The 20,898-nt window shown below is 39.2% G+C and overlaps 1 long non-coding RNA gene across 4 annotated transcripts in view; it reads right to left on the bottom strand.

Moving 5' to 3' along the window:
• Positions 1-7,998: 7,998 nt before the first annotated feature.
• LOC106940995 (uncharacterized) overlaps positions 7,999-20,898 on the bottom strand; it is a 51,431-nt gene continuing 38,531 nt past the window's right edge. For 3 of the 4 annotated variants that reach the window (XR_001423236.1, XR_001423239.1, XR_001423241.1), the window contains one exon: positions 7,999-8,837. This is a non-coding gene — a long non-coding RNA (uncharacterized LOC106940995). The remainder of the gene's footprint in view (positions 8,838-20,898) is intronic. The other variant, XR_001423238.1, reaches the window with a different exon arrangement.

Genomic DNA, 20,898 nt, shown 5'->3' with positions numbered 1-20,898 from the left:
GATTTGAGATTTGCTCCAAGTTTTCTTTCAGCTGTAGTCGTCACCATAATCAACTTTATCACCAAAACAATGAAAAACCTTCCTTCATTTTCTGTAGCGGGGGTGGCATTAAAGTCAGCGAAGCTGATTAACCAAATATTTACTAATTTTCCTGAGCAACCCCATGTGATTTATCTGCACTTTCTGGTCTATCATCCCAAAGCAGAAATAGAAGTTAGTTGGGTAAATTCACAGTTAAATGAGAATCAGTTTGAGGAGTTTTGAGTAAATAATTCAGATTGCCATTGAACCACAGCCACCTGGATATGACAGCGGTGGCCTCCACCTTCAGAATATAACTCCTAATTGCTTATTCAAACATTATTTTGTATATGTAAAATATTTTAAAAACATTAGAAGCTAAAATACCAAACTCCAATGCTAGCAATTGGCTGGCATTTGCAAAGCAGCATTTATTTATTTATTGCATTTGTTTTCCTTGCTGTTGGCTGACTGTGGATGTTAGCTGCTGCGGTAGCGCCAAGACAGTTTTCACTATGCATAGTAATGCATACCAACGTATAGTTCATGTTTAAACTATTAAAATAAGGAACTATGATATATTTTTGAGTATATGGGTCATAATAATTTAATTCTGTGATGTTGTCAGCAAGGAAAGGGGAAGAAGATGACTTTGGGACTTTTGTTGATGCCACCAAGAAAAGGTTTGTGGACCTGTTAACAGGTCAAATTTTAACCGTCTCCCCTTTAACCAGCCAACTATGACTGGTGACTCACCAGCACTACTGTAACATGGGGTTAGGGTTACTTTCTCACCACTGGCTCTCCAACATAACCCACCAGTCCGGTCCCCGGCCCCTCCTCCATCGTCACCTGAGCCACACAGGTAAATGCTTGACTTTATTTGATGGATGTGGTTTCCCACGGTGACAGTGATGTATGCAGGCACATCGCCCCTCTCCCCCTGTGTAGTGGAGGCTCGTACTGGAGTGGTGATTTCAAGATGATAACCTCCTTGGCGCACCTATTTGCCAGCAGAGGCGAGGGAAACCGGAGAGGACAAGACATCCTGTGTGAAGCACCTGAGTGAACGCCTCATCAGGCTGAAACAAAGGGACCTCCTATCTGAAAGACACAAACAAACCTGTTAAAATAATACATTTAGGTCATGAACGGCTCTTAATTAGTCTCTGATTTCTTCATATTTTGGTTCCTAGAAAGGAGCTGATGACCAGAGGAAGAAAGGATTTCCTGTGGCGTTCTGCAGTGAGGTGGGCAGAGTCCCCAAAACGTTTACTCAATTAAGAGTAGCACGACTTCAATACATTCTTACTCAAGTAAAAAAAAGAAAAGAAAAAGGTGTTTGGTAAAAAGTCTACTCAAGTACTGAGTAACTGATCAAATGATCAATTATTTAATATTTAAAAATTACATAATCAGATGGACCTAAATATAAAGTGGAAATTTTTGCATTGGACAAAAATTACAATAATTCATGTAAAAACAAAGACAAAAATCTTGCAAAAGAATACTTTTCCAAATCAGTTTCTGTCAAAATAAAACTTCTGAAACGTTAAAAACTTCAGGTGTGTGTCTGTGTTTTTGGATAAAACATGTTTGTTTTTCATTCAGTGGGTAGAAAATCCAGAAATTTTACTCAAGTAAGAGGAGTAATACTTCATAATAAAATTACTCAAGTAATAGTATAAAATACAGCGTAGTACAAATAGACCTAAAAGTACATTTTAAAAAAGTTACTTAAGTAAATGTCAAGTTCCACCTCAAAACGTTGCTTACTTTTAGGGCTACTTTATTCAGCCTGTCAGCCTGTTGATGGGACAGTCTAAACAAAAGTCAAGAATTGAAAAGGAAAAAGAAAGAAGTCATAAAGATGCTTAAATTGATTTGAAAAGTTGTTTGAGTTCAGAAAAAATGGGCTGAACAAGCTGCACTTTTAAATTCATTTTCAGACCAAATTTGGTTACGTATAGTTTAAAAAAAGACAATTCTCACTGTACTTTTCTGAGCTAAATAATATAAGATCTGGCCAATCTGAAAAAAAAAAGAAACTGCAAGAAAAGATCTCCATGGATGTCTGGTGTGGGAAGAGAAGTGAAAGATAATGAATCACATTCAGTATGTGGCAGCTCTTCGCTGGATTGTTTCCTTTTTCTCTCTAAAATACACAATTAACAAACATTTGTTTTTCCATTTTTTTCTAAAAGGAACTAAATTAAATTATGATTATATATCGTCCTCTGGAATATATGTTATGTTTTTATAGGCATTATCTTTAGATACTGTTTGTGTCTTTTCTTAAAAGCCTGACACTTGTTCTTTTCTATTTAATTTGTCTAGTTTACAAACTCTTTGAACAAATATGAGTCCAAAGAAAAACTCAGAAAGACAAGAACTTTGGGCATTTCTGAAATATTCCAAGAAAGACTTGGCTGTTGGAAGAAAATTTAAAAGAAACTCTTTGCACAGAACTGAATACAACATGTGCAGATATAAAGAGTTTTAGTTCAGTTTTCTAATAGCTACACCATTTCTTTGGTGCTTGCAGTCCCCAAACTACAGCTTAATTAACAAAAACACAACAACACGGTTCTGGTTCCTACTTGAGACAAACTCTCCCTGTATCTCCGCCTCTCTCCTCCTCGTCATTAGCAGAAAGCCTCACATTAGAGATAAGCAGCGACAATGGCTGGTGTGAAGGCCTGGATCTCCGATGTTTTTATCTCTCACTTCATCTGCAGCCTGTGGCGTCTCCGTCAGAGGATGTTGTTTAACCAAGTCAAACACTCAAACATCCTGTGGCATCGTCCTGCCTCAGTGTCTCACACACACTTAGACACAATCCACGTTTTATGGTACTTCACACTTTGCAGAGGTCTGGCCCTGTGGACCGTTCAGTGTTCAGGTGACATACAGCAGACGATTTATTACTGTTATTTTGAATAAATACATCTGTTTTATTTACACATATATGCTTTATTACCAACAAATTTTAAAACGGAAGCATGCATGATCTGTTGCTATTGCTCTATATCTGCGTATAATAATAATAATAATAATAAATAATAATAAATAATAATAATAATAATAATAATAATAATAATAATAAATTATGACCCCCTAGGCTTGGCGTGTCCAAAGTGAGGCATGAGGGCCATTTATGGTCCTTGGACAGATTTTTTTGGCCTCCAAATGCAGATCAAGTGTTACACTAATTTGTTCATTAAACTTAATATTTTTAATCAGGGTAGAAATAATAATTTTCCTGCAATGAAAAATTTTAAGTAAAACAAAGTATTTATGTAGAAACATTTACTGAACAGCCAACTTTGCTGCACCCTAAACAGCTTTTATTTCATTTATTAAACTCAGTCACGGCGTTTTGAAAGAAAGTGGCCCAAATCCTGCTTTAATAACTGAGATTAAATTTGCTTAGCCAGGCCTGAAAGACTTTGAAAACTAACTCCTTTTTAAGTTTTGGATCTACAATGGATACCTTGTCTACAAAAAAAAAATAAACATTTAAACAACTCAGATGACTATTTGGTTTATTTTATGATTTTTTTTTTTTTTTTTTACATTTTCTTGGCCCATGAGTACAAAGATTTTGGCCCACATGTCAAAAAGTATGGACAACCCTCACTTAGGCAGATGAAAAGTCTAAATCTGAGAGCAAACAAATTATTTATGTTATCTATTAAGTTAAAATGCAAAGTCAGGACGGTTTCTGGCAACTTTCATTCGAGTTTCTCCAAAAATGCTTACACGACTGCACTCGCTCACACGTATCCACACACGCACATCTCCTGCGTGAAGGGAGGAAGCCCCAGAGCAAGCAGGTTAATATCAGGAGCACTTGACAACAATGGTGTGTTATGAGGTGCTGCAGTGGTAATAAGGTCTTTGTTGGGACTTTAAAGCACAGCCACATCACATCATTACTCATACTGGGCTACCAGTCGCTAGTAGGCATGGCAACCGGGACTTGGCTGAAACCAGAAGCAAGACCAGAATCTCAATGCAGACAGGGGAGCACACACACACCCACACACACACACATACAACAATGTTCTGCTGGGAGGAAAAAGTTCAGAATCAGACACACTGACCACAGACCCGAACCTTAAACATGGGACTATTTATTAAGTGAAAATAACATGTATTTTGCAGATAAAACATCTTAAGAGGTCAGTTTGAAAGAGTTGACATTTAAATTTTATCACATTAGAATATTTGAAATGGTAGCGTACATTCAGACTTTGGCAGCAACAATCTACATTTACTCAGTTACATTTGTGTAACTTTTTGGAAAAAAACAATTTTAGGAGTTTTTTTTTTTTTTACTATGCTGTACTTTTTACCTTTACTTGAATAATTTTGCTAAGAGTATTGCTACTCTTACTTGAGTCAAATTGCTGTATTCTCTACCCACTGTGAGGAACTTTTCTGACTAAAAAACAAGCCTGTTTTAACCAAAGATTCAACAGACACAGACACACACACCTGTTTTTGTTAAAGTTCATATAAATTATTTTCATTTTGGTCTTTAAAATACCACAATTTCTACATAATGTTATATTTGGGCCTTCTGGTTATGTAATTTTTAAATATGTTTCTCCAAACTCAATATTTAGAGAAACAAAACATACATGCTAAAAGCCATTTAGCATGCATGACGTAGCCATATATGCTAAATGTATGGCTAGGACATTTTGCATACCATGTATGGCTAAGTGTATGCTAAACATTTAGCATACATTTAGCTGAATGTATGAGTAACTTGAGTAGCCTTTTTATCAAATACATTTACGCTCTTACTTGAGTCATTTCTTGGATAACTACCGTTTACTTTTACTTGAGCATAAATATGTCGAAGTCTACATATTGAGTACAGGTTTTGGGCAGCTACTCTACCCGCCTCTGCTTCACTTCAGTTTGGATGAATCAGGCTGAAGGGACGGTCCAGTCGGACAGTGTGAATAGACAGATTAGGAGTGGACAGTGCGGAGCGCAGAGCGCAGGTATGCAGCGGTGTGAGCGCTTCCTCCTGCGGGTTGCCGGGACTGTTGGGTCAGTGCGGAGCGGTCAGCAGCTGCTGCCTGGCCTAGGTCCCACAGTTCCCAGGCTGGGGGGATTGACAGGCCAGTAATAAAATCAGGCGCCCTGGTTGGGCTGTGTGCGGCCCATTGTTCCCCCAGCAAGGCCCACGGCTGCTGTTTACTTTCTCCCATATGCATTATTCAACGGCACAGGAGCTCCCGGAGAAAGGGGCCCTATTCAGGGATCCTCTTGCCCTTGTTTTGTTTTGCTAATTTTCAATTAAAATAAACCATCTCTTGCCAGTGCCATGGCTGAGTGGGGAAACAGAGTGGGACGCTGTCCCTGCCATTTGGGCCGTCTGAGAAGATTAGACAGAACGTGTAAACGGGAATAAAATGGAATGTATCATTTATTTTGTCAGCGATATGTTTGCTACGGAAGGATTTAAAAAGAGACAATGAATAAGGTTGCTGTTAGAGATTAGAGCGTATGCTTTCCCCTTATGTTGTCTTTTTTAACTTGCTGTCTGGTATGACCTAATTTTCTGTAAAAGACAAACAAAAACAAACATTTTGATTTTCAAACAGTAAACTAGTGGACGCGTCTAGTTGAACTAGTTGAAGCAGGTTGTAAATCTCATCCTCGAAGTGGCAACAGGAGGATTCCCATATGGTAAGAGAAAGTCTGAACTGATCACAAAGACAATGACTCCTCAATAATGACTCCCAGAGGTCATTAAATGAAGCCGGCCAGGGCAAGCTGGACTAATCAATAAGTCCAGTGATAGCTCCCTCTTTAGCTGGCTTATTATTCTCACAGGAGGGGGAAGAGCCTTCGTCGCGGAGAGCGGGGACAGATGCAGGGACAGTGAGGAGTTAAAGATTCACCACACATCTGTCACTTCATCCAGAGCGGCGGCTCAAAGGCGGCCTGCCTGCCTCATGCCAGGCCTACCTGTGGCTTAGGTCTGCCATATGTCTCTCCGCTGGCCTCAAATCCCCAACGGTCCCACTTATATTTTGCCTTAACAGCATAAATAGTTTTCTAAACCTCCAACCATGCACTTACACACAAATGCCTGCCACAGTTTTCTGCAAAAGCATTCACAAATTCACTTTTTTTCATAATTTGCAACCAAAAACTCCAGTATTAATTTTGAGGTTTTTATGCAATAGACCAACATAAACTAGCCCAAACTATTGATATATATGGTTTTCTAATATATTACATAAAAATATGAACAGTGTATATAATTAATTATTGCTCCAAAGCCAGTTTAAGTTCCTCAGATAGAAGAGTTTGACACAATAAACAGCACCTGACTGCTTTGTAACGTAACAAAGTGAATCTTTCTTGATTGGATTAGATTGACTGTAACATTCTGCACAGCTGGTGGAAACAGGACTGTCACTTCCAGATTCTCACATCTGCAAAATGAAATGTTTGCCAATAAAAAAAGCTTCCAATTTGAATTTGGATTCAGAGCGTTTGTGGAGATTTATTTTCAAGACTTGTCTGTGATTTTTTAAGTAGATTATGTGGTTAGATTTGTGTAAACTTCGATCCAAGTTTTGCTGATGCAGATTTTGTTTCCTTGACTTAACGCCAGTCATGAAAGATACATAATTCAAATGTTAAATTTGAAAGACACAGAATTTCTTAACTTTTAATTGTATGCCAACAAGAGAATTGCACAACACCCTTTTATGTTTATAGATTCGTTCCTATGAAAATCAGACTAATTTGATGCGTATATAGTCACAATGGCAATTATTGTTGTGTATTTAATGAAAAAAAATAAAATATGACCCTGAATAGTTGGATAATTGGATGATTTTGATCTTTGGGGTGCAGAGATGAAACCCCACTGATCTGAATCTCTCTTTTGCGTCTCTGGCTGTATGTTTGCAGTTGTTGTCCTGCCTGGTGGAAGGTAAACCTTCACCTAGTCTGATAGTTTTTGCAGACTGTTTGCAGACTGTTAACATGATTTCTAGTTAGATTGTTCAGCCATCCTGCCAACAATTATGCTCAGCTTCTCTATCCCTGAAACAGACATGCATCCCCACAGTATGATGACGACTCATGACGATTTCAAGGTTAGTGATAGAGTAGAACCAGATCCAAATGGAGACTGCAGACTAAATGAAAACAGGTGAGCCGATATGAGGACAGGTAAGCCGCATAGCAGACGACGGATTGCAGAAGGAAGCTATTTGTGAGAGAAACAAGCTGACTTGTAACTTATTGGGAGGCGATTAGTGCATGGAAACCAGGTGAGCAGAATGCAGAGCAGATGGGTGAGGACCTGAGAGAAAATTGCCATGTTTCCATTACAAATGTGTGCAAATCTTTGTCTGCGTTCTGCTAAAACACAGTTTTGCAGTTGCAGCGTTTTTGTTAAATAAGAAATTAACTTAAAATCATATGTGAATAACCTTGTTCACGTGATAAGTCACAAAAAATAATGATAGGAACAGATGTAGTCAATGGCTTTAGATATATCCATAATTCAGCCATTTGCTCATGTCGGCGTCTTATTCAGGTGTTGGAACAACAAGCCTTTGTACTTGGGAGCGGCTACGTATGCAAGCATTTTGGGAAAATTGTATTTGTCAATTTTACAGAGTAACTATGGATTCAACGCTGTTTTACCAATTGAGCGATGCTGTGAGAGCTCAGGTGGAGCCAGATGCACAGTGTCTGAAAAAATAAAAAATCATCCTTCTGCTACTTCTTGTCGTCTTCTTTGTCGTTTTCGACAGTAGTAACATCCGGCTGTTGATCATATGACTCCTGTGACGTGAAAAATATTTTCCATTGCAGTTTTGCAAAACACATTTATTTTGATACGGTTGAGAAGCCACCTCCTCCGAGTGCAAATACTTTCTACTGAAAATAATAAGTTTTTTCTAAATTGACATATTTCCATTAAGAAAATTTCACATTTATTTGGTTAATGGAAACAAAGGACAAAAGAAGAGCTACTGAAATAAAGACTAGAGAGTAACACTAAAATACAGTAACAGAATACAAGAAAAAAAAGGCAGTCTTTGAAATAAATGTATGCAATAGAAAAAATATTTTCCATCCACTTTCCAACTTTCTGCTTCCTTGTTTTGGCCTGGACACAAGATTCCAATCAAATATATTCTTTGAGGTCGCAATGTGATCAAATGTAAAATACTGCAGGGGTGTAAGGACTTCAGCAAGCCAGCAACACATCTTTCTATTTAAAATTCAAGTCAGTACAAAAAAATCTGAAAAGCAGATCCAAGAGTCAGCTCCCTCATACTCACTTCTGTTACCGATTAAACGTTGATGCCCAGTTAGCAGCATTCTGTCACGGCCTGCTTTAGATATTGCAGAAGCCAAGTTTGTTTGGACTGAACAGTGCATACGGTACATGCACTGTAATATTCAACACCATCAGCTGCTGATTTGCTTCAGCCTATAATAAAGAGAAATAATTTCTCTTTGGCTTGCCATCTTAGCCCATTAGTGCCTGGTGAGTGGGGATGTGAATGTGGAGGGCCTCTTGGCATGGCTGGACGCACTATATTCCCCTGCTGGGTGCAGGTGAGCACTCAATGCAGTCCTCAGCACCTGCCCTCTTTGTTCCCCTTGTTGATGGCTTTGCGGCGTGAAGGGGATCCGTTTGTCTGGCTCTCGTAAAGGCAGCAGCGCGAGGCCCAGTGAAAGCCATGCTGCTGCCATGGCATTGTGTGGGGCCTGCGTGGCTCCCAGAGTGACCCCACCAGTTCACTTCCTGTGAAGAACTGAAGGAATATTACAAAAAAACAGCAGAAACACAGATTTACACTGACATGGAGAAATGCAGGTTAAAAATGTACATAACAGATAACTGATTTTGAAAAATGTAATGAATGTAGACGTTTAAGATATTTCCCAGCAGGTGAGTAGAAGCAGCATTCAGCTTCTATGCACCACAAATCAGGAACAAACTTCCTGATTTGTAAGTTTGTTCCTATTGTAAACCAGACAAAACACTAATTTCCTTTAAATCTAGACTAAAACTCACCTGTTTAGAGTTACTTTAGTACTATAATAAATTAAACACTGACCAAAATTTTGATGTGTAATGCCACTTGGAAAAATGTAATGCTTGAATTGTTTATTTTTGTGTGTGTTTTTATGATGTAAAGCACTTATTGCAGAAATATGCTATACAAAAAACTTGATTGATTGACATTTCAGCTGTAGTGCCACCATAAATTACACATTAAAAACTTTATCACTCAGTAAAGCACATTATATAGATCAGTTACACAAAGATGGATGTTGGAAAGTCTTTATTTCTGTTATGATGATTTTCAAATTATAGGTACTGAAAGCATAACATTTACAATTAGAATATTACGTCATATACAAATTAAGAAAGTAATTAATGAAAAGCATGTTTAATACTTGCTTAAGGTATTTATAATCTGACAAACGAGACTTGTTGGGGCAATTGAGGAAATTAGTATTCTGAACAACATATATGATTTTTTTTTTTTTCAAACTGAAAACCTTTTTAGGCCCCAATTTATCTAAATTAAACTTGGCTAAAATATCAGCATTTTGTTGACAGATAATTCAGAAACATTATAAAAATTGAAGTTAAGTAAAACAAAGAAGTAGTGATCTGATGTTTTCATATTTTTAACCACTTCCCCCAACTATATTTAAAGTATCCTTGATTGTTTGTTTTAGTCATAATGATCTCTTGTCTTTAGCTAATAGTATCCTAAATCTTCTGAATATAACTTATAGCTTGACAAATTATGCTAAATTTGTAATTTACACAAATTTAGCATCTGATATCTCTTTAATGAGTTTATTTACATTCTCAGTTCTTTCTAGACTGAAGAATGTGATAAAAAATAAATACTTTTCTCAAGCTGTGTGTAATGTGGCATAACTTGTACATTCTCTAGACTCTGATTGGTTGACCTGCACTCCATGACTACTCCTCCCCCCCCGAAGTTGTCAGCCAAGACTCGGAGAAAGTTAACAGGAAGCCTGATCAACTTGTTGAGATTTGGCTTCTGTAGTAATGTTTCTGTTTGCATGCTATCCAATGTTTGTCTAAGTTGGTTTAACGTTCCTGCATAGCTTCTTATTTTGCTTTTCCTCCATATTTCCTGGTTCAAAATACAAAGTAAACTGACCAATAGCTGATCCGAGAACTTGTGTGATATGCTCTCTTGTCCTGGTGTTGTTCAGGACTCTAGCAGCTCAGTTTTGGATGAGACCAGTGAGGAATTTGTTACAATAATTCAACCTACTGAAAATAAAAGCATGCACCAGTTTCTCTGCACCTGAAGTCTTTGTCTCCTTCTGGAATAGCATGATGACTTGATATTTAATTTCTGCTCATAATTATAGCAAACACAGACAGATGAATGTTTAACATTCAGGCACTTGAAAATTATACACAAGCACAAATATTGTCCTGATATTTTTTCCTGATTTGTTTTTCTTTTTTTCTGTGTCTAGTAATTATGTTTATTTTATATGATGATCAGGATAGGTGGTTAAAGGTTCTGACTAGTTTATGTTTGAATTGTCAGTATTTATTAACATTTAGTAGCTTTACTACTGGAGGAGTAATTGAGGAGCAGCCCTACTCATCGAGGAAGCTGGAGTACCAGGTGAGAACCCACACATGCACAGGGAGAGCATGCAAACTCCAATCAGAAAGCCTCCAGAACTGGATTCAAATAGCTTTTTCCTATTTGAAAAAGCAATTTTCAAATTAAAATTTGAAAATAGTGGCAGTCCCCCAAATTTAAATTTGCCTGGAATATTTTTCAGCCAAGAGTTTGTAGAGATCAAATAAATGCTTTTCAAAGTCCAGACCTAACTAGACAAATCAGGTGAATAAAATAAAGCAGCGATAACAGTTTGGAAAGGAAACTCTAATTACTATTTCTTTTGTTTCCCGCTCTTTAGATTTTCTTGCTGGAACATTTGTGTGCGATTACTTTGAGCCCTGAATTACTCAGCATTTTTTCTTTTTCGCAAATGCTCAAAATTCAGTTGAAAAATTCATAAAAACAATTTACGATAACATATAACCAATTATGATTAGGTCACAGTTTTGCATTAAAGCCTTTACAAATACTGAGCACCAAATCCGATAAAGTGGGTCAATGCATAGTGGAGGTCAATGATCGCACTGAAATAAGCCTGACATTAATGTTTAATTTATATGATTCTCCAGGATATGAAATCTTACTGATAAGCTAAAGCAAATTAAGTGGCTGAAAGGAGGGTCATGAGCAGCTTGGTATTTAAGATCCAGGCTTTGAGTGGGAGCATCTTAGAAACCAATTACCAGACAAGAAATAGATCATTATTTTTTCTCAGAGGGTTGTGGGGTGTGTGGGGTGGGGGCAAAGGTGGTTGCTAAAAGGAAAGGAGGGCTTTCTAGATTGAGGAGAGAAACCACAATAAAGACATAATCATCTACCCTCAACTTTTCCTATCCAACTTTCAGATTTTAATTTGCCATCTGTGAAGTGGTACCTAATTTACTTTCGCCTCATCCCTTCAATGCACCATTGTTGCCGGAGCTGAGATTCAGAGCTTCCTCTCTTAGCTCACCTCGGCGTGAAATTGGTTTAATGAAGCTGAAAGGTATGGAGCTCTCACAACACTGTGGATTCCTGTGACACTGCTTGATCCACCCACCCCTCCTCTCCACGCCAGCCCCAGCTTCAACGCGGCTCTCCGCGCACTCGCTCATATTATGCTGCGATTCATAACACAGCCACAAAAGATCCCTATCTCGCGCATTACATCAGAGCATATTTCTGTCCCTCCGAGACTCCAGAAACTCGGGTAAATACTGATACGGGGGGGGGGAAAAAAAACAGTGGCTTATGTGGCGTGTTTCAGGCACTTCCTGCATTCGAAATGAATCTTTCACGTGGAATAATTTGTGTGTGTGTGTGTGTGTTAAAGTGAAAGAGAAAGAATAACTGAAATAAGACGCCAACAAATCAAAGAAACTAGAGATATTGGGCAGAATATAATCAGAGAGTAACCTCACCTGTTTTTCCCACCTCTTCCAATCTGACCCTGTGAAAGGTGCTCTCGTGTTACCTGTCATCCTGGGTGTGTCTTCTAATGAGAATGGGAAGGAAGTCCTGTGGGATTATGGTGTGTGTTAGTTACATTAATATGATCCCCTCAACTCATATCGCTTACTTCTACTCGCCCTCCTTTAGGACAATCGAATGGAAATGCATCCGTAACCGAATATTCCAGCTTCTACCACTTCTTTCTGAACTGAGACCCAGTTTGGAGCTGATTTCTACCCAAAAAATGCATAAAGAGGGGGGGAAAAGAAGGTCACATTCAAGTTTAAAGGGCATGAGGTGGATAGGATTTTAAAAGTGAACTTCAATGTAAGAGAAAGGGAAGGACAGCGCTCTCCAGTTACAAATGTGAGTTTTTCACATTCTGTCATCAATCACAAACAGACCAACACAAAGTAGAACATAATTATGAAGTGGAAGGAAAAAGATTCATCTCTCAGGTCTGGCCTTTATAAGAGACATAAAGAGAGGGAGACGTTTTGTCACATGCAGGAGCAAAAACAAAGTGGAAGAAAGTTACCTGGTCAGAAGAGACAGAGCTCTAACTACGTGCGTCATTCCCACAGTGAAGCATGGTGGTGGCAGCATCATGCAGCAGAGAAAGGAAAGTGGATCAGAATTAGTTGGAGCTAAATTTAGCTCAATTGTGGTAAAAAAAAACTTGTTACAGGCGGCAACAGACGAACTATAGAGCAGAGTTTTACATCAGAACAACAGCCTGAAACAAACAGTCAGCGCTGTGATGTTATGTAAAATGAATCCATATGGTCCAGTCAAAGTTCAGGCCTAAATCCAGTAAAGAATCTGTAGCGAGACCTTACAGCTCATCAACTAATATGACTGATCTTTATCAAATTCATATTTCACAAAGAAAAATTAGCAAAAATGTCTTTGCATGTGTAAAACTGGTTTGGACAAAAAAGATATGGAGCTGTAATTTAAGAAGAACACGGTTCTCCCATCTTATTGCTTTGCAGGGACTGAAAACAAACACAAACCACACTTATTATTGCTTGGAAAAATATTTGCAAAATACTCTTACTTATTCTTCCACTTTACAATTATCTGCCCCTTTGTGTGGATCTCCTGCATAAAATTTCAATAAAGTGATAAGGTAACAACGACAAACCATGCAGGGAGCATGGATACTTTAGGAAGGTGCAGTATTTTCTTGCAGAACAGGTTCAGCAGATTTTAATTCTGTCCTGCAACAACAAACTGCACTGGCTCTGAAATATTTTTAGAGGTTCTAATCATCTGTATGTTATGAAAGAGGAAATGAGTAAAATACCTTCCCAATATGAATTTAGAATTTAGTACAAAAATATCCTTAGCGAGATAAAAAGGAATTTCATTCATTTCCTCAGCGGAAGACTGAAACCTGGGAATACATGTCTTCAATTTTAGTTTACGTCATTCATTTTGAGTGTAAATTGCACTGAAAGTAGGTTGGGATGATGAAATGCTCACTTTTTAATAAATAACTGAACAGTTCATTTAATTTACTCAAAACACCAACTGAGACTGACTGTTTTACACATATCTAAATCAACTTACAAACCAATTTAACATCTCATTTAATTGTATAACAATCTTAATATCTGAGATTGTGCGAAACAAAGAGATCACCTAAACTGATTGCACAATGCAGAGCAACACTTTTATAAGCAGCATTACACGAGGAGATGAGAGGAAAGAAAGAGGATGAGCAGATTTAAAGTCTTTCAGGAACGGAGGACAGGGACAGGTCTGCCGCACAAAGGTCCCTTTACACTGTAATGACACGGCTGTTAGGCTGAACTTTGGCCGGCGTATGTCAAAAAGAATGAGCACTTTCGCCTCTGTGGCACTCAGGCCACAGCTCTGCTGTTTGTCTTTGAAATGCCATTGTGGGTGAGGCCTCTAGTGTACGCACAATGTGCCTGTTACAACTTTCCATTCACCGTGGGATTCTGAAACCCACAAAGGAACGCCAAATTATCATCCTGCGATTTTGTGCAATTTTGAATGAGCAACCGTCATCTAGTCAGAGTTGGCAAATGATTTCTTCTAGACTCGCTCTTGTTTCCTGTGATTTCAGAGCCGGCAAGGCCCATTTAGAAACAACATGAAGGTGGTTATGCACAACAGCAGCCAAGTGAGAGATCTCTGCTCAGCTGTTGTGCTTTTTCTTTCTTTTTTCCTTTGTTCTGAAGTAAAATATCTGGTCCGCAGGGGATTCAGATGAGAAAATGACAGCCACAGGGGTGCTATCTTTTACAGGTAATTACTCAATTATATGTAAACACTGTTGCAGGAGAAACAGTACAGTGGAGTGGGTCACACACACACTGCTGAATAATTCACAAGAACCTGGAATCTCAAAGAAAAGAGGCATTTGAAAATGGAAAAACTAAGATAAATAGAAAATTAAATAATGCACATCCTGATCATTTTTAAAATAAAAGTATAAATTAATATTATTAAACCAAATCCGATCCCCTAACCTCACTTTTTTTTTTTATGACAGACTGAGCACAGCCTCTTTAATCCCCTCACATTAACAGTACTGTTGTGCAGCCACTAGTGGGCGCTATCAAACAGAAAGGGACCCAAGGATTCCCCTGCAGGCTCCAATCCGAGGGGAGAAAAAAGTCTTGTTTGAACAGTGTTGGGAACCAACAGTGATTTTATAGGTTTGTTTAAAGACACAGGTTAAGCCTTTGGACAGCCAGGTAGTTAAGCAGAAGACTGTAAAGAGGCTGGGTGTTAGGTTACATTGATGCAGGCTAAAAGGATGAGTCTGCAAACATTTAGGCAGGCCTGACAGAGCAGATGAGATATAATACGTGTCCCGAAATACTGAGCTGTCACCCAACTGACTCAGGGAAGCAGAGGAGACAGATTAGAGGTTTTTAACCCCTCGGGTTTGAACTCTTTCTATTTTAGGTTTCTGCCTCCTACCTGCAGCATGAAACCACACACTTAAACGCACACTTAATCAGGGATGGAAGCTACACATGGTGAAGCACGCTTGTGGTCAGCGGCTCTCCCTGTGGTCCTGCTATGACCACAGTTACACACACGCCGAGTAAAACCCTTCTTCCCCACCGGAGCGGCCCCGCAGGCCTTCCAACCATCGCCTGAGACAGCCTGTCATGAGGAATTAGAGGGAAGGAAGGAGGTTTCCTGAAGATTTACAGGCTTTAAGTTCCTGATACCGTCACCCTGAAAGAGCGGCAGGACCTGCGGCTATTAGTAACAACAGCAGCCGCCTCCAACCGAGATGACAACACAACGCCACCCAACCGATGGCATACATTTTAGGGTTTTTCACACCTGATAATCCGGTAGACGCAATTTCGTTTGCAACATTTGTTACATTTTCAGTTTGGTTTCACTGTGTCAAACAAACCGAACCCAAAGAAAACCCTGTTCCCTACATCACCTGTGGTGGTGCTGATCCAAGAACCACTGAAGGAAACAACATAAAAATCTCTAAAGAACACATGAGAGCTTCTTCCTTCTTCATGAAATGTAAATAAAGATGGAGTAGAATCAGATTTTACTGGATATAGGAGTTCTTATTTGAGTCTTATCTCTCATTAGCGCTAGACTCTTGCATTTGTTTTGGTTGTATTTACCCAGAATGCCCTAAGCTAGAGCTTGGTTCCTGCTTTTGGAGCGGTCTCTAGTCCACTTTCATCCACATATTTATTTGAACCATACCAGAGTTCACTTCAATTGAAACGAGAACAAGGTTTCTAGGCGGGCCAGAGTTTCCATCAGATGTCAATTGCACATTCACACCTTCCCAAACTAACCAGACTTTCTAGACAAACGGATGAGAGCTTAAGCTGGGCTGTTGTGAATATATCCATGAAGAGCAAAAATCCAACTTATAATCAAATGTTTTTTTCAGTTTGCCTTAGCCTTTCAGTTTCTTCAGTTTTTTTCTGTCTGCAGTCATTGTGTAAACTAACATGTCACTTAAAGGGGTGACCTTCTCTGATATAATATAATTGTGTGCTGTAAGATGAATTTGTCATCTGCACGTTGCTTTCTAAACATTTGTCTGAATGTTCTTTGCATAGATTAGGTACACACTGCTTGAAAATGACTTGAATGCTGCTTTGCTTTTGTATTCAGAAATTTCAAGTTTCAAATTGGGGAGGAAAAAAAAAAAAAAAAAATCGAAGACCAACTGAAGTTACAATTCCAACATGGAAACTTAAAGACTCTCATGCAACTCAGAGTTTGGTAGCCAATGTGGCTTCTGTGCGCATTAAAACACCAAAATATTCACTTATAATGCCATGTATAACACTAAAGCAGTGTTATACATAGCATAGTGACCTGGTCACTTTGAGCAAGAGTCAGAAAATCCTGTTGTCCTTATGTTAATAACACAACTGCCCTCCACAAATTAACCGTAAAGAGCCACACTTTCGGGTTCAAGGTGAAACCACTCCTGAACGCGGTCTGACCTGAAGAATCGAGAACTCCCTCAAACACAACTTGTCTGACAACTTGGAGTAGTTGTCACAGGAGAGTTTCAACGTTGAAACACAAAGGCCCATTTCATATTGCCGACAAACATCTGGAAGATCTCTTGAGAAAAACTTTTGGGGAAATATTCTGTGCACTAATTACAGAGTATGGACCCTGTTACTTTGAAGTTAACGCAGCATTTCCGAAAGCTACTGTGACGGGGTTCTCTTATGCTTGGACAAACAAAAAAATGACTGCCCAAGGCCAGAGATCACTTTAGTGAAATTTATTCAGTTCTTCAAGTGAGCAAAAAGGTGGCAGATGAAGAATATATATACAGGGACATCCAGGCAGGTTAAAGCAGACAAAACAACAGAACCTTCAAGGTAAGAGTCCATCACCTTCGCTGTGATCTGGCAGGAGTCTAGCCACAGACTGCCTCCCTGTGGCGCAGAGCCCTGCTTTTAAAGCCACAGGCTCCGCCCACAGAAAGACCAATCAAGCAAACAAAACAATTAAACAATTACTTCTAACTCAAATGAACTCTTAAAGGATATAAAACAAATTATAATAATAAGGAAAATAAATAAACTTGTAATCAAAAATACAATAATCAATTTAATAGAGAACACTCAGCATGCTCCGATGACGTCATTACGTCATCACATGACTCCTGGTGCGCCACAACCGGAAATAACCCTGCTTGAAAACAAAAAACCGGGAAAATGTTTGGAAGTGAAAACGGGTTAGGATGGATGCAAACTGAAGCAGGAACACCGTGTGTGCACCCACGATGAACCGCATCAGTTTAACCTGTAACAGAGTTAGCGATTGTGTGTGGGCATGTTGACACAGACTCATAATTAAGTCCTGGCTCGTGACGGCTCCTCCGTCACAGCTACACACCACAGTGAAACATGGTGGTTGTTGTGTGATGGTCTGGGGTTAATTTGCTTCTTCGGTACCTGGACGACTTGCAAGTACTAATAGAACCAATAGAGTTGGACCATTAGTTTGTGACTTGGACCTAAAGCGCTCCGAGTCATTCAACAAGATGACAATCTGAGGCACACCTCTACCTCTAACTGGCTAAAAAAATAAAAATACAGGATTTGAAGAGGCCTATTCAAAGTCAAGTTATAAATCCGAAAGCCCTTCACAGTAAATAAAAAGAATTATTGCCAGTCTTTGCCAAACACTTGAAGACAGTTGTTGCCACCAAGACTAGAAAGGCTCATTACTAGCTTCAGGGGGCAGTTCATTTGGTTGGGATAAATTCATAATTTAAAAAAGATTTTAGTATTTTTACTCAAGTAACCTTTGAACATGTGAGTGTGACAAAAAAAAGTGAAAACAGGAAAAATTTGTAAGGGGCCAAAACTCAATTTGTAAGACTGTGTACTGTTGGTATTGATCATAATATTGTGATACCTGACAGAAGAAGTGAATTACAGATTATATCTTCACCTGTTAAAAGGTGGCAAATTAGCAGCTAGTTACTAAGCTGTCTTCAAAGTTAATGGAAGAGAAAATCGGCTAAAGATATTTGTTTTACCCTCTTTGTGGATTTTTCTGTGTAACATAACTCCTAATTATTCTTGGAAAATCTGCCTATTTGTGGATTTTTGTTCTAAAATACTTGAAAGAAAATGCACCTTGGAAAGCTGAAATGCCTAGGAGCAATGACACTTGACAAGCTACATGACATTTGAATGATTGGCTGCTCCCTCCAACACAGAGACTAATACAAGCTTGTGCATTTTCCACAGTGCACTGCAGTATGTTTGGTGTTTGAACTATTAAAACAAAACAGTTAGAAGCATTTTTATTGGAGTATTAGGTGTCCGTGGATGCCAACTATTTGTGGGCAGCTGTGGTCCCTAACCCCCGCGAATACCAGCAATCCACCGTACCCTATAAAAGTGAAAGAAATGGTAGTGAACTGTTGACAGGGTCACTGGCAGCCAAGGCTCTTTGAAGCACGTTAGAAGCAAATACTGTCCACTGCTCTTGTTCGGTTTCTGAAAGCACTAAAATGGACATCAGACTATCGGAACTGGACCACGGAGCAATGGAAGAAGGCAGAGCAATCTGCAGAACTAAAGCAGCAATGTTATGTAAAGTCCTTTTTGTTTTTTAGCTTTGCATCATGTCATAAAGCTATTCGGTCATCAAAAACATACTTGGAGTGTTGCCATGATTCTGTCACACATGTCTGAGAAATCCTTTAATCTCCATAACAACCATTCGGCTGTGCAAAACTCCTGGTTGGAACCTGGCTCTGCCTTCTAGGCACAGCTTCTCCTCAGAGTTGCAGTTTCCAAACTTCCAAACCTCCATCTTACAGACCATCTCACCCCCATGTCTGCCCCAGTCAGCTCCTTCAGACTAGCCAGCAACAATTAGCAAACACCAAGTGGAACTCTGCTGATGATTATATGGGCTACTTCGCAGTCCAACGCTGATAAAAACGTTGTTAAAGGGGAGGAGTGATGTTGTGATGACTTCCTGAAGGCAGACTTTCAGAAAGAGCAGGATGTCACTTAGAGAAGCACATGGTACCAGGAAGCAGAGCGATGCTTTGGGCAATGTTCCAGCACTGTGTTGTTGCAAACTATCTGCATCCTTTCATAACAACTGATCACTTTGACCTCTTTCAAGAGGAAGATGCACCCTAACACAAGACAAAAATGGTTTGAAGAGCAAAACATTGAGCCTGGGGTCTTGACTTGGCTTTCCTCTGGTTATGCTTAACAAATAAGTTTGATCAGTGGTTGCCCATTTAATAGCTTATGGGACTTTAGCAATCTGCTGCTAACATCCCACTTCTAGATACCAAAACACACCTTCAGGGCTATAAATGAGTCCATGCCTAAGGAGGTCAGGTGAAGTTTTGGCAGCAAAAATCAGGCCCATAAACTTTTAGGTCATAATGTCATGCATGTCTAATGTATCTGCCATGCTGGTTTTATAAGAAGCTTATGCAAACTCTTAAAACCTGAACATTTTCATGATTAAAAACATAAAGATGTTTTTAAACTACTCACAAAGGTATGAGTATTTCTACAAACAAGCATTTCTGCCAAGTACTTAAGTCATAATCTGCAGTGTGTAGTATTATGGCTGAATTTTCCGTGTTCTGCACTTTTTTTTTTTTTTTGACAGACCTTGTGTGACAACCTTCTGTGGCCACTCCTCATTCCAGTTAGCTTCTCCCCGGATCAACCAGGTAAATAGTAGGCGGCTTAATCTCCCTGTCAGCCTTCGTTTGCTTCCACTTTCTCCCACTGTCTACCACTTTTTTTTTATATAAAGACTGATAAATATTTCTCCTTTTCTTCCACTTCCTCAAACCGATGAAATTAGCTGATATGACACAGCCATGAGTATTTTTGTGTGACGTTTGGACTGCTTTTAGCTGCACTGTGCCTTGATAAAAGGCGTCATGGTTGGCCAAACACATGCACACAACCTGACTCATGCACATGTCATGAAAATAACCACAGGATTAAAATCTCTACTGAATTATATGGCAACTGACAGCTCAAAATCGTCAACACTTAACCTTTGATGGTCTTATTTTAAGCATTTAAGAACTAGTTTTTTGACATTTGGAGTTTTGATTTAAGAAAAAATAAACATCTGGATGTGAGCTAACATCTGGATCTATGGGACTCATTCACAGCAGAATGAAGGTGCATAAAAAGACCGTCAGATACAAAAAAGCCAAATGCATCATTTTTACATATCTAGCAGAGGGGCCTCATGTTCCGTAGATGGGCTTACACCCTGAGCAGGTATGTGCTATGCAATTACAAGACTAGCTCAGAGCGTGCAATTATCAGTCGGTGCTGTAGCATTAAGTGCGGGGGCAGCGGTGAAAACAACTTTAAAGAGAGGCGGTGAGTTTCAGGTGTCGAGATTTACCTCACCTGACTAATTTTTCTCCCTTATAATCTAGCCAAATGTCCTCAGCAATGAGGGCAGACCCACTGCGTGGCCTGGGCTGCAGTGGGTGTGACCCGGCATGGGAGAATGTGTGTAGGTGTGTTTACCGTTTTAAAAATAGGGCATGCCTGACAGACAACCGACAAATCAAAAGTGTATGTTTATGTTGTCTCTCAAGAGGGACCGTGTGAATGTTGCTATGATCGTGACTAAGTCTGCACATGTGGTATGAGGCCGCGCAACAGCGTCGTCATCAGAGATAGACAGGGCGCAGAACTGATAAGCGCGTCAAAGACTGATTGCATGTTTCTGA

This window comes from Poecilia latipinna, unplaced genomic scaffold, assembly GCF_001443285.1.
Source record: "Poecilia latipinna isolate Pla-1442-1.1 unplaced genomic scaffold, P_latipinna-1.0 Scaffold90, whole genome shotgun sequence".
Taxonomy (NCBI): domain Eukaryota; kingdom Metazoa; phylum Chordata; class Actinopteri; order Cyprinodontiformes; family Poeciliidae; genus Poecilia; species Poecilia latipinna.
The sequence above is the reverse complement of the archived record's forward strand: the minus strand, read 5'-3'. Positions and strand labels throughout refer to the sequence as shown.